The sequence below is a fragment of the Orycteropus afer genome, unplaced genomic scaffold (genome assembly GCF_000298275.1).
Source record: "Orycteropus afer afer isolate SDZICR_OR568_19922 unplaced genomic scaffold, OryAfe1.0 scaffold00384, whole genome shotgun sequence".
Lineage (NCBI taxonomy): Eukaryota > Metazoa > Chordata > Mammalia > Tubulidentata > Orycteropodidae > Orycteropus > Orycteropus afer.
The window spans coordinates 521,794-531,030 of NW_006921971.1; the positions used below are offsets into that span (position 1 = coordinate 521,794).

Below are 9,237 nucleotides of genomic sequence, written 5' to 3' on the forward strand. Positions count from 1 at the left end.
GGGAGCGTAAATAAAAAAAGGCTTGGACATAGGGGACTTCCGGCCATTTGCCTGTGCGTCGGCAAAAATTGTCTAGGTCTGTAAGGATGTTAAAGTCAAAAGTCCTATGCTCTGGCCAGCAAGAGCCATTGTCCAGTGTGTAGTGGGGCCATGCCGTGGTGGAGTAAAAGATGAGGCGTTTGGGATGGATGTCCTGGTCTAACAACAAGGGCTTAAGGTTTGCTAATAAACACCCCAGAGGGGTTGTTGGATCAATTTTGGAGTTTTGATTGCCCATTGGTTCTGAGTTTTTTCGGATAGCGTTCCTGGAACCCTATACCAGTGGGACTGTTTTACGCAGGTGGACGTCTCTGCCTGACGTTAGACAGCCGGACGAGGAGTGACCCTCCGAGGAATGACCCTCAAGGGAATAGGATGTCAGGCGTTCCTGAGCAACCAAACTCGCAGACTGTGAGGAGTTTCTGATGTGGTACCACGATTTTCTTGGGGTTCCTGGAACCCTGTGCCAATGATGCAGAAAACTCCAGGACAAACTCAGACTTTTGGGCAAGTCAACTCTCCAAAAATAATCACCCAAGAGATACAATAAAAGGAAAGTAGTCACACTGGAGACACGTCCCAAAAACTAGTCAAATGCCTAGTTGTCTGCTCCCTTCCCAGAGATTTGAGTGAGTCTTTGCCTAAGGTGTCTCCGTATAAACCCCGGAGCGGAGGGCAGAGCCACACCATTATGCCGATCCGACTTCACACAGAAATCACCTGAGGGCCCACCCAGACTCTGGCAAGTTAATTCCCCAACAGTAAACATACTGGAGACATGTCCCGAGGACCAGTCGGATGCCCGGTTGTCCGCTCCCCTCTCGGGGATTTAAGTGAGTCTTTGGCTAAGGTGTCTCCGTATAAACCCCGGAGCGGAGGGCAGAGCCACACCGTTATGCCATTCCGACTTCACACGGAAATCAACTGAGGGCCCACTCAGGCTCCGCGACTTAGATCTTGGAGCATCACAAAAAAACATTCACACAACCTCTCAGTCTGACACAGACAAATTACAAGAAAACCAATTCAAACCGTTTGGTAGTAGGCACTGGTTCATCGCCCAGAGCCAAAAAATTAAAATGGCCCACAGGATGGAGGACAACAGAATACAAAATGTATGTCTTCCGGTGGGCATTGAGTAAAGGGTAAGATGTGACTTACCGGTGGTGGATGCAGGGGGCCGGAATTCCCTGGTCCGGAGGGAAGAGGGAGAAGGAGAGTCAGAACTCCCTCAAGTTCCACTCCTTGTCCCGGGTTTCAGCACCAAAATGTAAAGCTGAGTTACCAAGACACCAGGACACGGAGTTGTTTCAGAGCAGCAGTTTATTGGCGCTCCCGGGCGAGGTTCTTATGCCCTAACAGCAGGGCTAGAGAAGTCGCACCCCCGGGCAGGCGGCATGGATTTTTATAGACACAGAGAGGACCTGTTTGGAGACAGCAGGGGAGTGACAGGGTCCTCTAAGGAAATGGCAGGGCTCAATTAGCTGTTAGCATGGGTCTGCACTTACTTGGCATGAGGGGGCTTCAGAAGAGGAAGTCTGTCACTGCATGGGACTTTTACAGTCTGGGCGGGTTCTGTTACTGCGGTTGTCTTATCAGGTTGTCTCATCAGGGCCTGACATCTAGAGGAAGCTGCCAACTGACATTTTGGGGCCTGGGTTTTTGCTTCAGCCTAACAGAAAGACCTACATTAGTATCTGTTGTCACTAACTGAAAATATTCCAAAGAGGATTTTTTTACAAAAAAAAAAGAAAAAGCCAAAAAGCAAATCTAGCATTCAGCGCTTGTTTTATAGGGAGCCATTAAGTTAAAGAGGGGGTGCACACCTCAAGCAGCGAGTGTTGTCCCCAGTCTCCTCTCCCAGGAACTACACTGTACATACATCATTCCTCCTTTACAAAGGGTCTAAGGTGATCATACCATTTCTGGTTTTACTATATGTTAATGTCAATTTAGATTTTATCTTTATTTGCTATAATTTGGTAGGTTATTTTTTGGGTCTTGGAGTGCTCAAAAATTTTTCTGATATTAATAGATGGTATTTGTGTCTTTGCCGTCTTAGTTATCTAGGGCTGCTGTCACAGAACTACCACAAGTGGATAGATGTAACATTTATTTTGTCACAGTTTAGGAGGCTAGACGTCTGATTTCAGGGTACTAGATCTTTCTGTCTCTGTTGCCTTACAGTTGAAGAGGAAGGTCTATATCTGTTTTCAGCATCTCTGGGCCTGTGGGCCCTGTGTTTCTTGGCGGTCTCCATGCAGCTTGGCCTGACTCTCTAAGAGGTTCCCAATACAGAGACGTTGGGTTGAAAGGAGAAGCTCAGCTCCTGGCTCCTCTTTCTTAGTGGTAGTAGGTCCCTCTGATCTCTGTTCACGTACTTAATCCCTTTTATATCTCTAATGGGGAGCTCTGGTCGTGTAGTGCCTAAGTCACTTGACTGCTAACCAGAAGGCTGGTGGTTGAAACTCACCAGCCACTCCTCAAAAGGAAGGTTGGGCAATCTGCTTCCATAGTGATTTCACCTTGGAAACGCAAGGAGGAATCGTTGTGAGTCGGATCCGACTCCACAGCAGTGTGTCTGATTTTGTGTTTTTGGTATATCTCTAATGAGATGAACTCATGCAACAACCCAGTTCTGTCCATTGGATCCTGCTTCATTAACAAAACTGCCTTGACTCCTGTCTTGTTATCATCATAAACCCACAAACCCACTACCATCAAGTAGTAAATTGCCTCATCTTCCTTCCATGGAGCAGCTGGTGGGTTTGAACCACCAAACTTCTGGTCAGCTATCAAATGCCTTAGGCACTGCACCACTAGAGCTACTTATTATCATCACAGAGGTGAGGATTTACAGCACATGGAATACATTAGATCACAAAATGTGGGAATAATTACACGATACTGAGAATCATGGACTAGCCAATTGAACATATTTTTGGGATTCCGTTCAATCCATAATATTTGCTTTACACCATTTGGGCTTACAAAAGGTTTCATGGGAATGCTCTGCTTTCTGATCCCATGAGAAACCGGTATGTGTCAAACCTGTCAATTCTGTCCCACCTTGTGGCAGTGCCGCTGTGTTGGCCTGAGCCACCAGCCTTTAGGTTCTGGATCGGCACTGACCATCTGTGCCATCCAGGCACCTAATGCACGTGTATAAAACCAGCTCTGATGTGCATCCATGGAACCGTCACCATACAATTGCATGACTGTAAATCAGATATCAAATATTTGAAACAAATCTCACTTACATACAATGATCAGAAAGCCCCATATTTTAGAAAAACAGTGAAATTAATCTCTACCAGAATGATTTAATCTATGAAACGTGAGACAATTCAAGGCAAAAAATACATGTGTTTACAGTGTGTGCTAATGGTGAATTCATACCTGACAGCCTGCTGCCTGTGTTTAACAGAAAGCATGTGGTAGGGAACCTCTGTGAAAGTGATGAAGACCGTCAGTGTGGACAGACCTTCAGCCGGATTCCAGATCTTTCTGTGCTCAAGAGAACGCCTGTGGAAGCATATCCTTCTGGATGCCTTGAGTGTGGAAAACCCATGATGGATCACTCATCACATAACCATCATATCACATCTCCCTCTGGACGTGATGCCCATCAGTGTAAGGGATGTGGAGAAGCCCGCAGTTGTCTCTCTTACCTCTGCGCTCCTGCGAAGACTCGCAGTGCCCAGAAACCCTATGAGTGTAGGGAGTGTGGGAAAGCCTTCAGTTGGCCATCACAGCTCACTTCACATGTAAGAAGTCACAGTGGAGAGAGGCCTTTTGAATGTAAGGAATGTGGGAAAGCCTTTCGTCATCCCTCACACCTGACTAATCATAAGAGAATTCACAGTGGCGAGAGGCCTTATGCATGTAAGGAATGTGGGAAAGGCTTTCGTTACTCCTCCCACCTCATTGTACACTTGAGAACTCACAGTGGCGAGAGGCCTTATGAATGTAAGGAATGTGGGAAAGCCTTTAATCAGTCCTCGGACCTCACTAGGCATATGAAAACCCACAGTGGAGAGAGGGCTTATGAATGTAAGGATTGCGGCAAAGCCTTTGCTCATTTCTCAAACCTCATTATCCACATGAAAATTCACAGCACAGAAAGGCTCTATGTGTGTAAGGAATGTGGCAAAGTCTTTAGTCAGTCCTCACACCTCACGAATCATATGAGAACTCACAGTGGAGAGAAGTCCTATGAATGTAAGGAGTGTGGCAAAGCCTTTCGGGACTCCTCACACCTCCTTATACATTTGAGAATTCACAGTGGAGAGAGGCCTTACGAGTGTAAGGAGTGTGGCAAAGCCTTCAGTTGCCCATCACAGCTCACGTCACATTTAAGAAGTCACAGTGGAGAGAGGCCTTATGAGTGTAAGGAGTGTGGCAAAGCCTTTCACCATTCCTCACATCTCTCTAAACATATGAGAATTCACAGTGGAGAGAGACCTTATGAATGTAAGGAATGTGGCAAAGCCTTTATTCAGTCCTCATGCCTCACTAGACACATGATAACTCACAGTGGCGAGAGATCTTATGAATGTAAAGCCTGTGGCAAAGCCTTTCGTCATCCCTCCCACCTCAGTATACATATGAAAATCCACACAGCAGAGAGGCCTTATGCAGTAAGGACTGTGGTCAACTGTTCCCTCATTCCTGACACATCACTAGTCATGTGAAAACTCACACTAGAGAGAGGTCTTAATGTGTGGAAGGAGTGCAGCAAGGTCTTCTGTCCTCACAGCTCACTGCACATAGAAGAACCCAGTGGAGAGAGGCCTGAAGGCAGGAATGTGGGAAAGCCTTCAGTATCCAGCGCTTTCTGAACACCTTATAGTGGATGTAAGCAATGTGAGAAAGCACTTAGTTATTCCTCGTACTTCACTGAATAAATAAGTAATCACCCTGAAGGGAAGTATTTTGAATTTACAGACTGGGAGGTTTTTTGTGAATCTTCAAACCTCAGTAATTATATAAAATTCACTGTGGAGAGAGGCCTTATTGATGTAAGGAATTTGACCCTAGGTATAAACTATTACAGTACAACAGTCAGTGGTTAACTGTAGACGTTCACGTCACCCTTGAAACATGTATCTCCTACAAATTACTCCAGTTTCCTTCCAAACCCACATCTTCATTATCTCACAAAACAAATTAACATCTCTGTATTTGTCCATATTTATTTATTATAATTGTTGGATTTTTGAAACTAGAATCTAAATTTCCACAGTGCCATTTTATTTTTTGATCTATCTAACCTGTCTTGAGGTGCTCCGGTAGCACAGTGCCTAAAGCATTTGGCTGCTGACCAGAATGCTGGCAGTTCAAACCCACCAGCCCCTCCTCAGAAGGAAGATGGGGCAATCTACTTCCATAGTGATACTGCGTCAGAAACCCAAGGAGGGGTCGCTATGAGTTGGGTCCGACTCATCAGCACATAACAACAACAACAACCTGTCTTGTACAGGATATTTTGCTGCTTATCTTTTAAAATGGTAAAATGTTTAGCATTTTGATAGAGTAAAACTTGGGAAAGTCAGAACCCTGTCAGAGGAGGAGAACCCACTGGGTGCTTCTGAGGGAGCATTCTTAATAGAAGAGTGGTGGCTCCCTGCCAGAGGTGGACGACGCAACACCCGGAAAACAAGGCCGTCTCGTTGAGTTCTGCCTGTCATTGGTTTCACTGTATTTGTTTTATCATCATTTTGTTTAAGTACTTGGTCTTCTGTATTTTTTGTAAGGCCGCTGTTGCATCTAGCACAGTTCTGTCTAATCCAAATGTAATGCAAGTCAGAGGTTCAATTTGAAATATTTTAGTAGGTATATTGGAAAATTAAAAATGTATATGTGAAATGTTCAATGAAAAGTTTCATTTAATCCAATATATCAAGTTACTGTCATTTTAAAAATTGTAAATTCAACTGACAGCTAATCCACATAAACTTATGTATGGGGTATCGCACCTGTCCTTCCTTTGTACTCATTCAGAATCCAGAAGAAGCACTTGTCATAAATTTTACTGTGGAAAAAGTCAAATTATAGTCCCGGGTTATTCCAAACATATTTATCTTACAAATGAATTGAGTCTATTGTTACATTTTAATGAAATAAAATTGAAGTTCTTTCAGTGTCTTAGTTGCAGTAGTCACATAGGTTGCTGACACTACCCTGTCAGGCTCTGAATGCGGAAGTGGTCCTGGATCACTTGGTACGTTCCTGTTGCAGAGCTGAAATAAACCATTTCTTCCCAAACCTCGGGTTCTTGTACAAATCAAGGAAGGTCTGCAATGCATGGGCTCAGTATAAACCAAAGCCTGGGCCATCAAGTCAACATTATCTTGACTGTTCAGTGAACATCTAAAAGACATATTTTCTTCCAAAATAAACTCATATTCATAATCCCAATACAAATTTACAATTGTATTTTTTGTTTGTTTGTTTTACATAATGTAAAAGAAATGGTGCCAGACAGTGTTAAACACTGCTTTAGTCAGGCTATTGTAGTAGGAGAGAGACCTCAGTATAAGTCCAAGTTCAACTCCAAAGAATGAGGTGAGACAAAGTTCTTTTTAATGTGTTTTGTGTTCTTGGGGTACTAGGAAATTACTAAGAGTGAGCTTACAACACCATCTGAGAGCCAGAAGGATGGATTTCAGGCAAGAATTCTAATGGTTTTCAGAAATGTTTGCTCAAGGTTGAGTTACTGGACTGAAGCAATAAACATTCAGTGGGCACATCTTGTCACTTTGTTACTTTATATTTGTACAGTACATACATAAGCCAGTAACATAGACCTTTATTATGATCATCAAGGCATATGTATTATAAAACAAACAGAAAAGAAAAAAAAAACCACTGCCATTGAGTCAATTCTGACTCATAGCGACCCTCACTGGGTTTCTGAGGCAGTAAATCTTTATGGAAGTAGATTGCCCAGTTTTCCTTTCACAGAGTGGCTGGTGGGTTTGAACCACCAAACCTTCAGGTTAAAAGTCAGCTGCCTTAGGCACTGTGCCACCAGAGCTCCTTACGTGCATTATAGGTTGTATATCAAAAACCCAAACCAAACACACTGCTATTGAGTTGGATCCAACTCAGAGAAACCCTTCCTTGGGTTTCTGAAGCAGTATCACTGTGGAAGTAGATTGCCCAACCTTCCTTCCGAGGAGTGGCTAGTGGGATTGAACCGCCAGCCTTCTGGTTAGCAGTCAGATGCCTTAGGGACTATGCCACCAGAGCTCATTATTTGTATATACTGTACTATTCTTAGAGGTGCAACCATTTTGTATACAAGAGATAGGAGATACATGGGTTGCGTGTAGGAAGGCGTTGTGTTAATTACATCCCATTACATCTATGTCTTATTCTCCAATTGGGATTTCTGAATTATATCCTTAAAAGGGCTCTGGTGGTGCAGGGGTTAAAGCATTTGGCTGCGAACCCAAAGGTTGGCCATTTAACCCACCAGCCACTGTGGGAGAAAGATGAGGGAGTCTGCTTCTAAAGACTTACAGCTTTGGAAACCCTGTGGGGCAGTTATTCTCTGTCCTATAGCACTGCTGTGAGTCAGCATCGATGGCAGTGGGTTATTAGATCCTTATGGAATCACAGACATATATGTGGTCAGATGTTGCCCAGATGGACAATATGTGGCACATGACTACATGTTTCATATACTGGTTACATATTTCCATTAAGGCTTTAATAAAAGATTACCATGCTCAAACATTTGCTTGAGCACAAACTCTTCTGCATGGTTATTTCAAAAAGGGCTTGCGGACAGTGTCTGACCAATTTTAACTTCACCGCAGGTGGAGAAGGATCAGAACCTGCAACCCAAGGCTGATTCCTGTGAGGCCGAGTTCAGACGTGCCTCCACCCTTTAACGTTTCTACCAATTCTGACACCGCCATCCTTCCCCCAGCACTTTCTACTTCTTTGCTAGGTTTGATAACTCATTGCAGTGGCCACAGAGATCACAAGCAATATTCCTAAATCTGGGTTTTATTAGGAAAGTAACAGGTTACAATTCAGGATCAGAAACAACTCAGGATAGTTCTTCAATCAGGACGTCTTATCAGTCTTGCTGCAAGCATGTTTCTTGCTGGGCTCAGCCTTTTGGACCCCTTAGCCTGCTCAGGCTAGTGTTAGAGCTCTTTTCTCTCTGCTGATAGGTGTCTAGAGAGGCACTCTGTTCCTCCAGCAAGCCTCCTGCCAAAAGGTACTGGAGTTTCTCACTCCGTGGGCCAGGAAGCCCACCATTCTGTCTCATTACAGCCTCCTGGTTATGTTGCTTCTGCTGCCACTGTTTGTTGCTGCTCTTTGCCATCTCTCGCTACCTCAGCAGTGTAATGAGCTCTCTGTCTCCTGGTCGAGGAGGTTCAGTGCAGGGATCTCGGGTCCAAGGATGTGCCCCACTCTTGGTTCTTCTTTCTTGATGGATCCCCCTTTCTGCCTCTGGGATGGCTCATTTTAAGCCTTGTTGTTGTTGTTGTTGTTGTTATGTGCTGTCGAGTCGGACCCAACTCATAGCGACTGCTCCTTGGGTTTCCAAGGCAGCATCACTATGGAAGTAGATTGCCCAACCTTCCTTCCGAGGAGTGGCTGGTGGATTTGAACCGCCAGCCTTCTGGTTAGCAGTCAAGTGCCTTAGTCACTATGCTACCCTCTAGAGCTCCCCATTTTAAGCCTAGTGGATGGAAAAACTGACCAACCCCCACATTAGGGTTGTATGCATCTTATTTCCATGAGTCGGGGCCGACTTGACGGCAAATAACAACAACAACAACAACATCCCCAAAAGGGTACCACATAGCTTATTATTAACAAGCTATCCAGTCCCCTTGGTGAGCCACACACACACCTTGTATTTGCATAGTTCCACTTACATGGTAGCTGTTTTTGTAGTCATGTGCCATTGAGTTGGAACCCCACTCAAGCGACCCCTCCTTGGGTTGCCGAGGTGGTATCACTATGGAAGTAGATTGCCCAACCTTCCGAGCAGTGGCTGGTGGGTTTGAACCACCAGCCTTCTAGTTAGCAGTCAAGTGCCTTAGGCACTATGCCACCAGAGCTCCCACATGGTGGCTGTTGTTGTTAGGTGCTGTTGAGTCGTTTCTGACTCATAGCGACCCCATGCACTGCAGAACGAAACACTGCCCGATCCCGTGCCAGCTCCATGAT

At 44.7% G+C, this 9,237-nt stretch overlaps 1 pseudogene; it reads left to right on the forward strand.

The window, feature by feature from the left end:
- Positions 1-3,660: 3,660 nt before the first annotated feature.
- Positions 3,661-9,237, forward strand: part of LOC122151310 — a 12,154-nt pseudogene continuing 6,577 nt past the window's right edge.